Here is an 18421-nt window from a genome sequence, read left to right on the forward strand (position 1 = left end):
TTACAACTCAACATTCCTGTGGAGTTGATTTTGGTGCTTGCCATTTTCAGGATAAGCCAACTCTCAAAGAAGATAGTAGCTAACGGGAACCACAAAGGACAGGATAACAGGTTAATTACAAAACGCTGCTATGAAATAAGAGAAGAAAAAGAACAAAGAGCTGGCCCCTAGGCTGGTGAGGTAGCTGCAGTTTATATGGCCCAATAGCAGGCATTTTCTATTTCCTCTCGCATCTGGAAACTTCAATACCATCTTGTCCCTGGTCCGAATTTTCTGGCACCACTGCTCCCCTCTTGCACCCTGCCATTCTCACTCCAAATCAATGTGTGTAATCAAACACCCATGCAAACTGCCTGGCTCATTGAACACTTGATGTGCACTTACAGCCTTTTTTTTTTTTATTCTAATGTTGTTACTCATTAATCATGGCTGTGAAATGTAAGGGTAAGATCACACTGCCGGTCAGCAGTTGCATGTTTTCATCGTGAGCTGGATGTGGACCATTTTCTTTAGGAATGAAGGAAGTCATCCTGAACACACATTCATTTCTAGTAATTGCTTTTTCTTTTATACCACAATATGCTGGAGGATGCGTTTTTTGCTGTTTCTTGCTTTCCTGTGGGTTCCATTGTTATTAACAGGCTTTGAGTTCTTCACGTTTATTTCCTGATTTGAGGCAGGGACTTTTATAGACAGCACTGCTAGGCTTCAGTGAGAAGATATTGAGGGTAGATGGAGATAGGACTCTTGATCAGATTCCTGGTCAGAAAACAAGAGAAGAATCTAACTTTGCAAAAATGTCTCCATAGATAATATCTACTGTTCTTGTCTCAAAAACTCTGTACAACTGGAAGATTAGGTTTTATTACACTGTCTTTACCAACTCAATGGACATGAGTTTGCGCAAACGCCAGTAGATAGTGAGGGACAGGGAAGCCCTGTATGCTGCAGTCCATGGGGTCACAAAGAATCCAACACGACTTGGAACTGAACAGCAACAAGATTAAAATGAACTCTGGGAGGTAAAAAATGACAGCCAGAGTCCTTCACATGAAGAGTTGTGGAGCTTACTTAAAATCAAGTCCTGACTCCTGTGACTTCTTTATTAAATAGACCAATATAAAAGTTATAATAATGCAAATAGATCAGTTATAATTAACCAGATTTTTGCTTTATTCCAGAGATCTATTATGGCACCACCAGCTTTCATCTTTGTAACCTAAAAGACAGGCACTTTCCATCACAAATTGAGGAGCCCAAGGGAAGAGCTCTGTTGACTGAGCTTAATGAAGCTGAGACAAGAAGAATGGCCTGAGACATTGGCCTGAGACAAGAAGAATGAATGACCGGCAGCGTCTGGGTTACACGCTGAACCTGGGGTCAGAGGATAAAGTCCTACAATTGGTCGCCACACAAATCATGTTATGGCATAGGAGACAAGACGGTGCCCAAGAAAATGGGGTGCTAGATGGAGAAAAATATCTTCTGTGTGCTACAGAAAGGTTCTAGTGCAGTAATTGATGGGTGACAAAAAATGGAAGTGATATAGTATGAAAAAGAAAAATGGGCTGGGAAATCAGGTAATCTGGATTCTATTCTATCACTTTCTAAATGAGAACAGTCGTTCTTTAACTTCTCTGGGCTTCAACTTAGCCATCTGTAACAGGAAGAATCTCCAAACTAGCTGCGTAGGAGAATAATTTTGGAGACTTTAAAACATATACTGTATTACTGAAAAGTCCAAACATGAGAAAATTACATACAGCTAATGACGAAACTTAGAAAAATAATTATCTCTTGGTCAGGAATCAAGGACCACTACACTAAGTGACCTCTCTGGACATTGCTTGTCTAAATATTTTCTGATTATATGAGATAGAAATGGGGGACAGAAGCACAGAGAGAGAAAGAGAGAGACAGGATGAGGAATAAGAACAGAGGTTCATGGTTGACCCAAGATAACTGTGCCATGCGCCACTCAATCCTCCCACTGCGGTCTCTGCCGATAAACAGTGAAACTCTGCCACATGCTTTCAAGCAAAGAAGATTCTCAAGACTTTCCAAATAAAGATCAATGGGCTCATTCCGCATGCAGACAATTTCATCAGCAGAAACACACCATAGAAATAGACTACTCCCCGTGGTTTCCTGCCCTCCAGCTTTTGTAGAGTCGTGGCAGATGCGCGACAGCCTTATGGAGTCCCAGACTGCCGGCAGCTGTGCCTTGACTCCTGCTAATTAAGCCACCTATCACCTAACCAACAGTGCATTCCACGTTAGGATTGCTTTGGCTGGGGCAACAGTCACACTAATCATTCACCTTGAGTGGAGAAGGTTTCAGATTCAAAACAAGCCTCTTCCAGCACTGCTTGCTTCTACAGGGAAGACAAAAGTTCCACACTGAAATCAAGAACACAGTGTGCTAGGGTTTAGTGGCATAGCTAGTGTTGAGTATAAAAATAAATAGCTCAGAGATCATTTAGTCAAGGAGTTCTCCACCAAAGTATATGTTTGAATCACTTGGGGCATTAGGGGTGACAGATCCCTGGACCCCAGCCTGTCTGTATCAGAATCTCATGGGGGTGGGACTTCCCTGGTGATCCAGTGGTTAAAAATCCACCTCCCAGTGCAAGGGAAGATTCCACACACCACGGGCAACTAAATGCATGTGCCACAACTACTGAAGCCCGCACACCCTAGACCCGTGCTCCACAGGAGAAGCCCATGCGCCATAACTAGAGGGGAGTCCCCACTTGCTGAAGACCCAGAACAACCGAAAAAAAAAAAAAAAAGTCCTGTGGGGTGGCCACATGTATAGACTTAGGAAAACCCTTAGTTTACTCTGATGTGGTTACAATTGACAACAGAATCCCCAGCTCTGTAACCAATATGGATACTGAGATCTAGCCTCATAAGGGGTTGACTTGAGAGTTGAGCTCTGACTTTTTGAAAATTAAAAAAACAAATAAATAAATAAATAAATGTGAGATGAAGATTTGAGGTTTGAAACTATTGTGCAGTGTTTTGGTTTTTGTTTTTTTTTTTTCCTTTTTTTCTTTCAAAGCTAATTTAGACTTCCTGGGTTTTCCAGTTGCTAAGATTCCATGCTTCCCATGCAGGGGTCCTGGGTTCGATGTGTGGTCAGGGAACTAGATTCCTCCTGCTTCGACTAAGAGTTTGCATGCAGCAACTAAGACTAGACACAGCCAAATATGTGAATAATTAATAAAAAAACTAATATTAAAATATGTATTCTTGCAACAGACAAGGTAGGAATGCAGCAATGATAATAAACCTCAATTCAGGGTCTCTTAACTGACTTCTATTCTGTCCATTTATATTTATTTGGAACAATATTATGAATGTACACATACAACTAGTTAATAGTGTTTATCTAAAAAAAAATGATGTTACTTCCTAGATTTGAATTTCAGCTCCATCACTTCCTGTGAAACATCATGCAAGTTCATTAACCTCAGAGTCCTCAAGTATGAAATTGGGATAACAGTAATGCCTACTTCACAGAATTGTTGTGAGATTTGATTTTTTTTTTTCAAAGTCATAGATGTAAAGCACTTTGTTCAATGCTTGGCCTGTAAATGCTTGGAAAATATGACCTATGATTAGGATTCAAAGCCTGAGAAACATGTTTCTACTTACAGTAGACACCAAAGCCTAGGCCACCTGGGATTAAATCCTGACCATGCCGTTTACTAAGAGCCACGATACACTTGTCAGCGCTGGTCAGAACCGGGTCTGGACCAATGTGAGTCTGAAGGAGGCTAACAGGGTGGGAAGGAGAAGCCGGAGCCAGCAGCCCCAACGCTTTCTACTCAAAGTGTGGACCACGGGAGCATCGTGACATCTGGATCACCTGGGAGCTTGTTAAAAAAGCAAGAATCTGCAGTCCCGCCCCAGACATACTGAATCTAAATATGCATTTTAACAAGATCCCTAGGTGAATCACACATATTACACTAAATTTTGAGACATACTACTTTCATGGGCCCAGTCCAGGTAAAGAAGATGCTGAAACAACAGCATAACTCAGTGCAAAAAAAAAAAAAAAAATGACAAAATAAAAATAGAATTTTCCAACAGTGGGTAAAGACAGTCACAGAGTAAACCCACTGACAGGTAACTGACAGGTAATTTTACAGGGACAGAGCCAGTAAATGGAATTCTGGAATAGAAGGTTTTGCTATCTGGGACTATTCTTTAGGGTCAGTTCACTTAAAAGGGTCTATAATCCTGATCAGAGAGGTCAAAATATGGAGTGGAATAAAAACAAAAAACAAAAAAACACTGTTTCTGATTTCAAGCCTCAGAAGCAAAATGAGAAGCTGAGGCAAAATTTCTGAGCTGGAGAAGCATCTGGGGCAAGAGAAAAGCTGAGAGGTCAGAGCAGGAAGAAATGGAATGGACTGTGGGAGTGGGGAGTGGTTGGCCCAAGAGTAAGGCATTTCGGAGGAACCGGGGGCACCCCATATCTCTCTCATACATGAGCAATGAGGCACATACAACGTGGAGAATGTGATCACCAAGCAGTGGTCATTTGGGGAAAAGCTGCTAATGCTAAGTGACTTCAGTCATGTCCAACTCTGTGTGATCCCATAGACGGCAGCCCACCAGGCTCCCCCGTCCCTGGGATTCTCCAGGTAAGAACACTGGAGTGGGTTGCCACTGGGGAAAAGCAAGAATCATGAAACACACGAGAGATTCAGGGCCTCTCTAGCCTGGCAGCACACTGCCATGGTCAGGAAGAGTCTCAGAGGGAAGCGTCTGCCCCGGAACACTGCTCGACTATCAGGGGCAAGCTGACATTTCCGATTTCCCTAGAGGTCCCCCACGTGATGCCACAGTGAGAAAAGTGTTCTGGGGAGAAGGAGGAACACACTCCTTGGCATCCTCATGGTGAGTCATCTCCAGAGATGACTGAGGGAGATGCTGATCGCATGAGTGAGTGGGTTCAGAGTCAGCCAGAGACAGAGGCCAAGGAGAGGCCGCTGATCAGTCCTGTCTTCTTTCCTGGACTTAAAAATAACAGTAGCAATTGTGTGTGTGTGTGTGTGTGTGTGTGTGTGTGTGTGGAGGTGAGGGTGTGTGTGTGTGTGTGTGGAGGTGAGGGTGGGGGGGAAGGGTGGCATTCAAACCCTAAGCCAGTCATGAAAGAAAAAAGTATGAAAGTGAAAGCCACTCAGTCATGTCCAACTGCTTGCGACCCCATGAACTGTTACCTGCCAGGCCCCTCTGTCCATGGCATTCTCTAGGCCAGAAAACTGGAGTGGGGTGTCATGCCCTCCTCCAGGGGATCTTCCCAATGCAAGGATAGAACCCAGATCTCCCTCATTTCGGGCAGATTCTTCACCAGCTGAGCCTCTAGGGAAGCCCAAGCCAGTCATAGCTGTTGTTTTGCCTGTTGTCGCATAGTTGTCATTTTGCATCTTGCGTGTTGTCCTAAGTATCTCATATACATGATCTCAGGTTATCTTTAGAACCACCTATAAAATGAGTATTATTATTATTTTCATCATATTGAAGCACAGAAAGATTAAATATGTTTTCTAGGTCCACAACTCTGAGCCTACAAAGTCAAAACTCAGCAAATTGAGGATTCAGTGACCTGTGTTTTGAAGCTCCATGCCACTTGCCATCTCTCAGCTGGTGGACTATTGTTTCCCTTGCTTTCCAGTCAGGTAGTACCATGACCTTGTAGTGGTGCAGAACTCTAGGAAAGACCCCTCCAAGGATCCCAATAAGCTTATGGTGTCCGGTGACAGATGGCGTTGTAGGAGTGAAGCCAACATATACAGGAAACTCCATGTTTGCTCTCCTCTGATTTCCTGTTGTGGATCAGTGCATGACAGGATATTAAAGATGACTCTTCCTGTGGTCTCAGAGATTCTGCAGAAGTCACAGATGCTGACAACGGAATTAACCGAGAAGGAAATGGCACCCCACTCCAGCACTCTTGCTGGAAAATCCCATGGACGGAGGAACCTGGTAGGCTGCAGTCCATGGGATCGCTAAGAGTCGGACATGACTGAGTGACTTCACTTTCACGTTTCACTTTCTTCATGCATTGGAGAAGGAAATGGCAACCCACTCCAGTGTTCTTGCCTGGAGAATCCCAGGGACGGGGAGCCTGGTGGGCTGCGGTCTATGGGGTCGCACAGAGTCGGACACGACTGAAGCATCTTAGCAGCAGCAGCAGCAGCAAGCACACCGTTGCAGTGCTGGTCTTGCAAACGTAATGGCCCTGTTGTTGTAAAGTTGTTCAGTCGTGTCCAACTCTCTGCGACCCCATGAATTGCACCATACCAGGCTTCCATATCCTTCACCATCTCCTACAGTTTGCTTAAACTCATGTCCATTGAGTCGGTGATGCCATCCAATCATCTTATCCTCTGTCACCCCCTTCTCCTCCTGCGCTCAATCTTTCTCAGCATCAGGGTCTCTTCCAATAAGTCAGTTCTTTGCATCAGGTGGCCAAAGTATTGGGGCTTCAGCTTCTGCATCAATCCTTCCAATGGATATTCAACACTGATTTCCTTTACGATTGGCTAGGTTTGATCTCCTTGCTGTCCAAGGGACTTTCAAGAGTAATTCCCTAGGACTGCAGTTCAAAAGCATCAATTTTTTCATCCATAGCTGGTGGCTATATCAGAACTAGTCCATCTTATAAGTAGAGGAGGTCAGAGGTTGAAGACTTGTAGTGTAAATGCTGACCATTATTTTCTTGTTGTTATATATTTGTTTTTTCCTTTCTTTGATAATTGAAGTGCCTGACTTACAAAAGGCATCCATACCAAGGAGGCACCATTTTAATGAGGGGTCTTGAATAAACACAATCACAGCCTAGACAGAGCACCAGATGTGCCCTCTCTGAGGTTTCCTTCCATTTCAGTTACTGACCATTTGCATTAATTTTTTTTTTCTCTTCCCATGATTTAAATTCTCACTCTTAGGTTTTAATTCACCAATAGAGAATGAGCCCAAAAGACCCTAGGTCTCAACCTTTCACTCCAATGAGAGGAAAATCCAGGTATGCTCTTCCCTCCCCAATCCCCCCTGCCACTGGACCTCTTTATGTGGTTTTTGATGCTCTGTGTAATTCCAGGTCTTGCAAATAATAAGCTTCCATTTTTTCAAAGTTTCTGATGGTTATTTCTCGAAAGCGATCATAATAAGAACCACAAGGACTCGTCCAACCGTGACATTGGTTTTTGACAGGCTAAGCACAGCTGGAAAAGGCTAGAAGACCTACTCTGACCAGGGTTGTAGGTCTGTAAATTCTTGCTCACCTTGGGGAAAAGAGGGTTTTCTGCCCTTTCACCTTAAAGCTAAGGGCTTCAAGGGAATCAGTCAGAGAACTGGTTGTGTGTTCCTTGAAATCCAGGGGGCTTAAGGATTGATGCCTGATTCAAACAGAAGTCTAAAGACAAAAGTGATGAGAATAACCACCGGAGGTGAAGAATAAGATAGAAGCAGAGACAGCAGCCGGGGCAGACCACCCTTGCCAAAGGGATGACCCAGATCTTGTTTGAGGCGGTTCCACTTTGAACCACCTGGGGAGGCGCCAAGAAGGACTAGCTCACACTGAACATCTGCAAACCACAACGCTGCTGGACACGAAACAGCATTTCCACCTTCCCACTACCTCTCCTGTCTCCCTGCTCTGTCCCTGGAAGATCAAAGCAGTGCAGGGAGAGTGAGGAGGAGACAAAGAAAAATAGAATGAGCAGGCGAAGATACCTTTCTCAGCCTCTTCCTGAGTGTCTTTCTAGTCTGAGACAGAACCCGCCAAGGGACAGAGAAAGCCTTTACATTGGATGAGTGATTACGTGGGTGGAACTGGACATTTTAACACCCGAAAGCTATCAGGAACATTATAAGATTCAGTCCAGATCCCCCCCACAAACTACAGAAAGCTTCAGCAGAACTTTGCAGACACAATGTGACATAGCTGGTTGGCCTGCCCCCTTGCAAATCCAGCTCCCACTTTGTTACCTTGAGGATTTCGTTGGATCCCGGCTCAGTCCCTGGCTCTGCACCTTATAAAGCCCTCTGCAAGCCTCCAACTTCGTGCCAGTCCTTGCATACACTTACCCAGTGCTTTCAGATGGCACATCACGGCCACAAGCCTCTTTTCTGTGCTTTCTCATATTTTCCAGGTTATTACGGGAAGAGATGGCAAAAGACTGGAAATAAGGCAGCAATGTCCTGTTATTATATCCAAAGCTCCATTTGAAGGCATGTAAACACGCACAAGTGTTCTGTATAATCACACATTTGTATGTATTATCATTTGCTATTAGTTTTATTTCTCTTGTTTTAAATGTTATTATCCAAACAAGCTGGGCACAAGCTTTCTATACTTGTTCCACCATAAATAAACAAAAACGCCTAAACACAATTTGTAATATGTCATCTCCAGACCACAGCTAGGATGCTGCATAACTAGAAAACCAAAATTAAATCAAACTGGGCACCATGCCCAGACCACTGGCTTCCGGCAAAGAGACGCAGAGGGAGAAAGAAAGAAAAGACTAAATTGTAAAAAACCAGTGAAATAACAGGGAAACCATGGTAATTAACCCTAGGACCGGTTTGTCTGTTCTGGGGCACACCTTCTAGTTACCTCTGGAAACTTGAAATGTTGAAAATTACCTATTTTTGTTTGAAGTAAATCTCTGTTATTGGTATTTCCCAAGTTTTTGATGGGAAAGCTAGAGAAAAGGCACGTTCTTTGTTATTCTGCAGGTGCAGGTCATTTTCTTTAGCCATCTAATACTTTCTTAAAAAGTAAAATAATAGTAAAAATAGGGTCAATAATAGTAATCACAATGACAAAATCAACAGCAGCAGCAACTATAATAACAAGAGCTGTTCCCCTTATCTGGTGAATTTAGCAGATGTCAGGATTAGGGTTAGGGTTAAGGGTTAAGGATTAGGGTTAGGGTTAAGGATTAAGGGTTAGGGTTAAAGGTTAAGGGTTAGGGTTAAGGGTTAGGATTAAGGGTTAAGGGTTAGGGCTAAGGGCTAAGGGTTAGGGTTAAGGGTTAGGATTAAGGGTTAAGGGTTAGGGCTAAGGGTTAAGGGTTAGGGTTAAGGATTAAGGGTTAGGGTTAAAGGTTAAGGGTTAGGGTTAAGGGTTAAGGGTTAGGGTTAAGGTTAGGGTTAACGATTAAGGGTTAAGGGTTAGGGTTAGGGTTAAGGATTAAGGATTAAGGGTTAGGGTTAAGGGTTAGGGCTAAGGGTTAAGGGTTAGGGTTAAGGTTAGGGTTAAGGATTAAGGGTTAAGGGTTGGGGTTAAGGGTTAAGGGTTAGGGTTAAGGGTTAAGGGTTAAGTGTTAGGGTTAAGGTTAAGGGTTAAAGTTAGGTTGTGGGTTAGGGCTGCCTCACTCACACCCCTCAGTGTGCCTGAGTCTTCCTAGACCTGGCAGGCAGGCCGCTCCCAGCCTCCAACATGTGTTCTTTCCTTTCTCTCCTGGCCTAAGGCTTTCCCAGCACCATGAGTGCCGGAGCCTGTTCCACCGGAGGCAGTCAGGGGTCATGGGCAGAAGGAATAGACAACCTGGGAGCGACCATTAATCAACTCAGGATGGCAGTCCCTGGGTTGAAACTCCAGGTCTGTCAGTGGATAGTTTAAAGTTTCTCTAGCAGACCTTGGAGGGCTCAAACCCCAGAGTCCCACCGTGGAATCCTGCCCAAGAGTGTGCCTTGGCGTTTCTCTCTCCTCTGTATCATTTTCCCTCCTTGTAGGATCACCTCCCCATAAAAGTGGTTTAAATGGTAGAGCCCTTGAAGGCAAAGACAAGAGCAAAGCCCTGGTCATACATTATCCTTTGACTTTTAGTAACAGTGCAATAAAAGAGGCACTATTATTATTTTTAATATTTTATATGTGAGACTAACACTCAGAAAGAGTTAGCAACTTTCTCTGTGAAACTCCTTAACAGGCAGAGCTATCCACCTAGAAAATAGAAGAATGGACAGAAACAAAAGTGTGAAAGATCTGTAATACCGTAGTTAAATCAATGCCAGGAATTGACTAGCTCCAGACTTCCATTTAAATGGATGTTATAAACCCCTATTTGTTTAAACCATTTTTAGTCATGTTTTTTGGTTACTTGCAACTGAAACCACTGGTTGAGAGTAATTGCATATTTACTGTAAATTAAAATCTAATATGCTGTTTAAAAATCTCCCTTTCAGCATAAGGCATTTGCAAAGAAGATCATATATATTTCCTAGTATCATCTTATGATTTGTATGACTTTAAGTGGAAAATAATAAAGCACAATAAACAGGCTTGCCTACTAATTTGCTTTTGCCCCATAAAACAACATTCACCATACAAAATGCCCCCTTAGAGTCATAGGTTCCAGAAATGAGAAAGTGGAATAGAGACCACCTTGTTGTAACCACCACCTGATATGGGCATCCCTGCATTTGGGTGTGATTGTCTCTCATCTCCCTGAACATGAACTAACCACTGTGTGTGTTTAGTCATTCAGTCATGTCTGACTCTGCAACCCTGTGGGCTATAACCCGCCAGGCTCTTCTGTCCATGGAATTCTCCAGGCAAGAATATTGGAGTGGGTTGCCATGCCCTCCTCCAGGAGATCTTCCCAACCCAAGGATCAAACTCACGTCTCCTGCCTCTTGGGCATTGCAGGCAGATTTTTTACTGCTGAGCCATCCATTATATTGGACAGCCTATTTCTCTGATACAGATATATAATACTTTATAAAGTTCTTTCCTTTTGAAGGATTAAAGTCTATTACCTCTCTAGAATCTCATTCGTCAAGACTGTTTCTGACCCCTGGGGCTAAACAGAAGTTTATTAATTCTCCTATATTTTATAAAGATAACTATCTTGCCTTTTCACCATTAAAAATCAACATACCCTTTCATTCACTCAATAAATATTTGTCATCTATTATGTAGCAGGTACTGTTTTAGATATCAAGAGTAGAATAGTGAATAAACTGGGCAATGTGCCTGCTCTCTTGGAATGAAATTCTAGCAGAGAGAAGCAGATGATAAATGAATAAACAAGATAGAAGTGTCTGTTATAAAGACTGAAATCAAAAAGAGAGAGGAACGTTGTAATGTGCAGAGGTTTCCAGGGGAACATCTTTGGATGAGGTAGCCAAAGAAGTCTGGCCCCAAAAGGTAACACATAACCTGAACTCTGAGATCTAAGAAGTAGTCAGTCATAAGAAGATGTAGAGGAAGAATTTTTCAGGAAGAGGAAATAATAAAATGTAAATCCCTGTGTGTGTGTGTGTGTGTGTGTGTGTGTGTGTGTGTTCAAGATTGCTTTGGCTATTTAGGATCTTTTTGTCATTCTACATACATTTTAGGATTTTTTTTCCTATTTCTGTGAAAAACAAAAGTCACAGGATTTTGATAAGGATTGCACTGAATCTGTAGATTGCTTTAGGCAATATGGATATTTTAACAATGTTAATTCTTCTAATGCATGAGTGCAGAATATTTTTTCATTTCTTTGTGTCTTCTTCAATTTCTTTTTTTATGACTGTACTAATTTTTAAATTTTATTTTATTTTTGTCTGTGTTGGGTCTCGGTTGCTGCTCGGGCTTTTCTCTAGTTGCAGCAAGCAGGGTCTACCCTCTAGTTGAGGTGCCAGGGCTCCTCCCTGCAGCGGCGCCCCCTTTTGTGGCATGCAGGCTCCAGGGCACGCTGGCTGCAGTGGTTACAGTATGTGGGCTCCTTGGCTCTAGAGCACAGGCTTAATAATTGTGGTGCAAGGACTTACATGCTTGGCTGCATGTGACATCTTCCAGGATGAGGGACTGAACCCGTGTCTCCTGCGTTGGCAGCTGGATTCTTTACGACTGAGCAACCAAGGAAGCCCTCATCTTCAATTTCTTTCAACCACGTCTTATAGTTAACAGATCTTTCACCTCTTTGATTAAATTTATGCCCAGATATTCTTTCTGTTGTGATTATAAATGAGATTATTTTCTTAATTTTCCTTTCTGCTAGCTCATTGTTAGTAGAGAGAGAAACAAAGTAGATTTTTGTGTAATGAATTTGTACTCTGTAATTGTACTGCATTCATATATTATTTCTAATAGCTATTTGGTGGAGCTTTTAGAGTTTTCTGTATATGAAATCATGTCATCTGCATATAGTGGGAATTTTACTTTTTCCTTTCCAAATTATTTGCCTCTTATTTCTTTTTCTTGCTTAATTGTTGAATCAGTGGCAAGATGGGCATTCTCATCTTGTTTCTGATCTTAGAGGAACCTCTTTCAGTTTCTCACCTTAACAACTGAGTGTGGTGTTAGCTGTGGGTATGTCATATATGGCTTTTATTATGCTGAGTTACAGTCCTTCTATAACATTTCTACATATTTTATGAAAAATTATACAATTCTATGAAAAATGTTTTACATAAATGGGGTTGAGTCTTATCAAGTGAACAAAGCTGGAAGTATCACACTCCCTGTTTTCAAATTACGCTACAAAGTTCTGGTAATGAAAACAGCATGATGCTGGCAGAAACCAGACACATAGATCAATGGAACAGAACTGAGAGCCCAGAAATGAACTCACAGATATACAGACAATTAATTTTCAACAAAGGAGCAAAGAACACACAATAGATACAGGATAGTTTCTTCAATAAATGGTGTTGGGAAAACTACATGGCCACATACAAAAAGAAAAATGAAATTAGATCACTATCTCACACCATATACAAAATCAGCTTAAGATGGATTTAAAACTTGAATGAAAGACTAGAAACCATAAAACTCCTAGAAGAAAACAGGCCTGCTTTGGATTCGATTAATATGCATAATTGCATCATCTAACAACTAACTAATACCAGATTATCTAATACCTGTCTCAAGACATTGACTTTCCTAAACTTCCTAAGAGTGTCACCTTACAGATACTACCAAGCTCTAGCTTCAGATTTCTCATCTGTAAAAATAGAAGATCTGATTAGACTACAAATTCTTTTGAAGAGTAAATGAGGACACAGTGATATGTAAATGCTTTGTAAATTTCAGAGTGTTATTTACATGGGTACAGTTTCCAGTGTTGCATTTTTCCTTCTCTAAACTAAATGTTCTCACTTAATTCTCTCTTTCTTATATTGCATATTCCATAGCTCCCAGTTTCCTCTTTATCCTGGTCCCCCACTTCAATGCTTAAAATACAATATTTATAGCAACTGTGTAATTCCAAGCATCAGTTTTCTTTCTGTTGGTTCAAATTTGTCTTGAACTTTTACAAACAGCATGGCAGGACAGCCTCTGGTGTCTGAGAGTAAGAACAGAGACAGAAATTAAGACCGCTAGATTCTATATCAGGTAGCAACATAACCTCTTAGTGGGACCTGACACATTCTCACTGATCTTGTGGTGAATTTATCCACTTCTGTGATGGGCATAACAGTTATTGGGATTAATTGAATGAAATGAATGTGAGAAGTCCTGAACTCTAAGGACACAGGTAATGCCAATATTATCCCTGATCCATCCTCTTATGGAATTAGCAAATTGTCTCTTAATGGATTTGAAGGTACTGCAATGCCATAGTGTACCCTTAGCAGTAATTTGTTAAATGAAACCCAGTGTAGTGGCCATGACATTTGAATGAAACACCTTGAACAGCTTGAAAACACATAGCAAGGCATTCTCTCTCCTCTTACCAGTAATCTCAGTAACATGGACTGAGAAAAATGAAAAACAAAAACTCCAAACACACATATGCCTTACAAAAAGAGCTTATCCTTTGATGAAAGTGAAACTGAAGTCGCTCAGTTGTGTCCGACTCCTTGCGACCCCATGGCCTATAACCTGCACCAGGCTCCTCTGTCCATGGGATTCTCCAGGCAAGAATACTGGAGTGGGTTGCCATTTCCTTCTCCAGGGGATCTTCCTAACCCAGGGATCGAACCCATGTCTCCCACATGGCAGGCAGACGCTTTACCCTCTGAACCACCAGGGAAGCCCTGATGGCCTTTTCTCTAAACAAAGCACACTTACGAATGAAAGTACTGTGAACAATTATATATTTATAATTACATGTATATGCATTGTATGCAAATTATACTTATATATATGCTGTTGTTTCAGCCTGTATCTATCATCTGTTTATCTACCTGACTATCTAGAGAATTTATACATATATATTTATATGTATTCTTTTATATATATATATTTATATATATTCTTCCTAATTCTCAAAACAAATTCATGAGGTAGACAGTATTTATAAACATTCCCTATCTCATAAGTCAGAAAGAGAAAGATAAATACCCTATGATATTGCTTACATGTGGGATCTAAAAAATACAACAAACTAGTAAATATAACATAAAATAAGCAGACTCACAGGTATAGAGAACAATTTAGTGGTTACCAGTGGGAAGGGGAGGGCAACACAGGGGTGGAGGAGTAGGAGGTATAAACTATCGGGTATAAGATGGGCTCAAGGATGTGGAATATAGCCAATATTTTGTAATAACTGTAAGTGGAAAGTAACATTTAAAAATTGTGCAAAATGAAAAAAAATCCCCATTTTAGAGATAAAAATATGGAGGATTAGAACTTTTACACAATCAAGTCACCTAGCTAAAACTGAGGTCTTAAGATTTGAGCCTGATTTTGTATGGTTTTAATGTCTGTACTTATTCCATTGCCAAGCATTTGTTTGCTTTTGCCCTATTTCTCTCCTACTAAAACTCTCCTGAGTATCTCCACCATCATCATCATCATCATTATTTTTAGCATATGCCTTTTGTTGAGTGTCTACCATGAACCTCATTTCACTTCCCTGCAAACACTCTGAAAGGGCTACTATTATGCAGAACAAGGGGATGAATCTTAGAAAGATTCAGTTTCTTCTTTCAGATTAATATCCAGCAAATGTAGGTCTTTGATACAAACGAATCCCCATCCATCACAAACCTTTGCGCATTGACTAAAGAAAAGACTTTTTTTAAAACTGTGAAAATGGAAACTTACTAGATATGTGATAAATTAAATTTTAAGCCTTTGAAATCAAGAAATATATGTGTGTGTGTATATATATATGTGTACATATATGTGTGTGTGTATATATATATATACATACATATATATATATATATGAAACCATTCCTCTTAGTCTCAATCAAATTGTGTAAAATGAGCCCTCAGCCAGCTAAGATCAGACTGGACATGAAGTATAGGGAGTATATAAGCTTCAAAAAAGCAAAACTTTTCCAAGAGGAGCTAAAAAATATTAATATTCTTTAGAAGACTAAGGAAAAAAACACGATGAATTTAGGAGATTGCAAATAGTTATGCCAATCTAGATGAAATAAAAGAAAACTTAGAGTTTAAACCCTAGAACACTGGCAATAGGTTTTCAATGTGGCCTGTGAGTGATGGTTTTAATTCCATCCTCTTCCTCTTCTCTCTCTAAAAGTATTTTGCAGAGAAACAAGCAAAGATTATAAATTATATTTTAAGCCTAGTATCAGAATTTATCTTATGAATAAGATTGCATTTTGTTTCGTAAGACATTCTGGCAGATCTTTTTAACTATGAAAAATAGGTTTCAGATTACATCCCAAGAAGGAGGAAAGTAAGCTAAGAAAATAAAACAAAAAACAAGAATGCATTGTATACTAATAGGTATTAATAGTAAATTAGTTAGCTCTTACTGCAAACCACAAGTATTTGTAGACACATTATCTGTTTATATGCAATAAAATTCCTTTAATTTTTGTAATCATATGAAGTTGGTTGACTTCCCAGATGGTGCTGGTGGTCAAGAACCTGCTTGCCAATGCAGGAGACCTAAGAGACTCTGGTTCCATCCCTGGGTCGGGAAGATCCCCTGGAGGAGGAAATGGCAACCCAGTCCAGTGTTCTTGCCTGGGAAATTCCATGGACAGAGGAGCCTGGCAGGCTACAGTCAAAGGGATTGCAAAAGAGTTGGCCACGACTGAGTGACTGAGGAGGCGCACGTACCATCAGACCACAGGACTCAATTTTGAGAGCTTGAAAACACAAGAGAAGTAGTCATCAAGGGGACATAAAGATCTATGTCCTTAGGCTTTGAGTGCTGCCCCGGATGAATCTCAGAAATGATGTTGGGACCTTTGTGCCCATACATTTAAATGGCATCTAAACCTTTTACTCTAAACGAGGTTCTCCAATTCTCTAGTTAGATGAATAGATAGATGAAAGATAAAATATTTTAATTAAAAATAAAGCATTAATCATTATCTCTTGATAAATTCAAAATGCTTCTTCATTTATTTCAATTGTTATTTGTTTTATCCCCATTTTTATTTTGAATATAATATGCTATGCAAAACAAATGTCAAATACCAACATGATTACACATTCCTGAATGGCTGGATCATGACATGTTCCAAAAAAAAAAAAAGAGAGAAATCTTGGCAATTAGGTAATTTTATTCATCTATTCATTACTTCATGGCAAATATATGGGGAAACAGTGGAAACAGTGACAGACTTTATCTATTTGGGCTCCAAAATCATTGCAGATGGTGATTGCAGCAATGAAATTAAAAGACGCTTGTTGCTTGGAAGAAAAGTTATGACCAACCTAGACAGCATATTAAAAATCAGAGATATTACTTTGCCAACAAATGCCTATCTGGTCAAAGCAATGGTTTTTCCAGTTGTCATGTATGGATGTGAGAGTTGGACTATAAAGAAAGCTGAGTGCCGAAGAATTGATGCTTTTGAACTCTGGTGCTGGAGAAGACTCTTGAGAGTCCCTTGGACCACAAGGAGATCCAACTAGTCCATCCTAAAGGAAATCAGTCCTAACTTGCACTCAGCAGCAAGTTTTCAAGGATAGATACACCAAGGGAAAGACAGAGCGCACACTAATGAGAAAGCCTGAATCAGTTCAGCAGACCTAAAGGTCTTGATCTCTCAGCGTGTGTGTAAAAGCAGTACTGCAGAGCAGAAGAAGAGAACTAGTCATGCCTAGTCTAGACCACAGAACATTCACTAACCTAACTTGTTGTTGTTGTTCAGTGGCTAAGTCGTGTCCGACTCCACCAACCTAAAGACACCCTTGAAGTGCTACTGCCAGTCCCTGCTCTGGGGTCTGCCCCTTAGAGGTGAGAAGAAGAGGCTTGATTTCCATGGAGGCCACAGGGATATATACAGATAACATTGGGCTGGAAGAACAAGAGAGACCTATGTGCCCATGTCACAGCACAGAACAGTCAAAAAGAGCAGAAGTAATAAGCAGGGGCTCACAGCCAGGACATGGAAGCAACCTAGATGTCCATCAGCAGATGAATGGATAAGAAAGCTGTGGTACATGTACACAACGAAATATTACTCAGCCATTAAAAAGAATACATTTGAATAAGTTCTAATGAGGTGGATGAAACTGGAGCCTATTATACAGAGTGAAGTAAGCCAGAAAGAAAAACACCAATACAGTATACTAACGCATGTATATGGAATTAGAAAGATGGTAATGATAACCCTATATGCAAGACAGCAAAAGAGACACAGATGTATAGAACAGTCTTTTGGACTCTGTGGGAGAGGGCAAGGGTGGGATGGTCTGAGAGAACAGCACTGAAACATGTACATTATCATATGTGCAACAGATCATCAGTCCAGGTTCGATGCATGAGACAGGGTGCTCAGGGCTGGTGCACTGGGATGACCCTGAGGGATGGGATTGGGAAGGAGGTGGGAGGGGGCTTCAGGATGGGGAACACATGTACACCCATGGCTGATTCATGTCAATGTATGGCAAAAACCACTACAATACTGTAAAGTAATTAGCCTCCAATTAAAATAAAGAAATTTTTTAAAAAGGAGCTCCTGTCAGCCATCCTCTTGGGCTGCCTGATGGTCACAGGACTCTGAAACTCAGCTATGAACCACTCCTATGTTGCATGAAAGAACCCTAATGTAATGAATTTGTACACTCACTGCCTTTAATGATTAACAAATGAGGAAGATGGGCAGATAATGTAGTAACAGTCATATCAACTCTTTGAGAGGTTATCATGACCTCTGCATTTCAGTCCAGAGAATTGAGAGGTAGGATCACACTTTTCCCAGAAACCACAGTAAGAAACTCATAGCCCTGAGCTTCATACCCAGGACTTGCTAATCCTAAAGAGAAAGCTGTTCGCAGCAGAACTGAAGATGATTCCAAAGGAAGTTGCTTCCTTAGCACCTCTCAGAGGCTCCTCTTAGTCTATTAAAATGGACTTGAACATCCTTCCACGGCCTCAGATCTCTTTATCTTGAAGATGCATTTGAAATTAGAGGAGCAAAAAGACAAGTCTCTCAGAATCACTGAATAACTCGGGTGGTCACCAGTGCCTCTGGGATGAAAAAAGTACCATGAAATGGGAAGGGTTTGTGCTGGGAA

This window comes from Cervus elaphus, chromosome 21, assembly GCF_910594005.1.
Source record: "Cervus elaphus chromosome 21, mCerEla1.1, whole genome shotgun sequence".
Classification (NCBI taxonomy): Eukaryota; Metazoa; Chordata; class Mammalia; order Artiodactyla; family Cervidae; genus Cervus; species Cervus elaphus.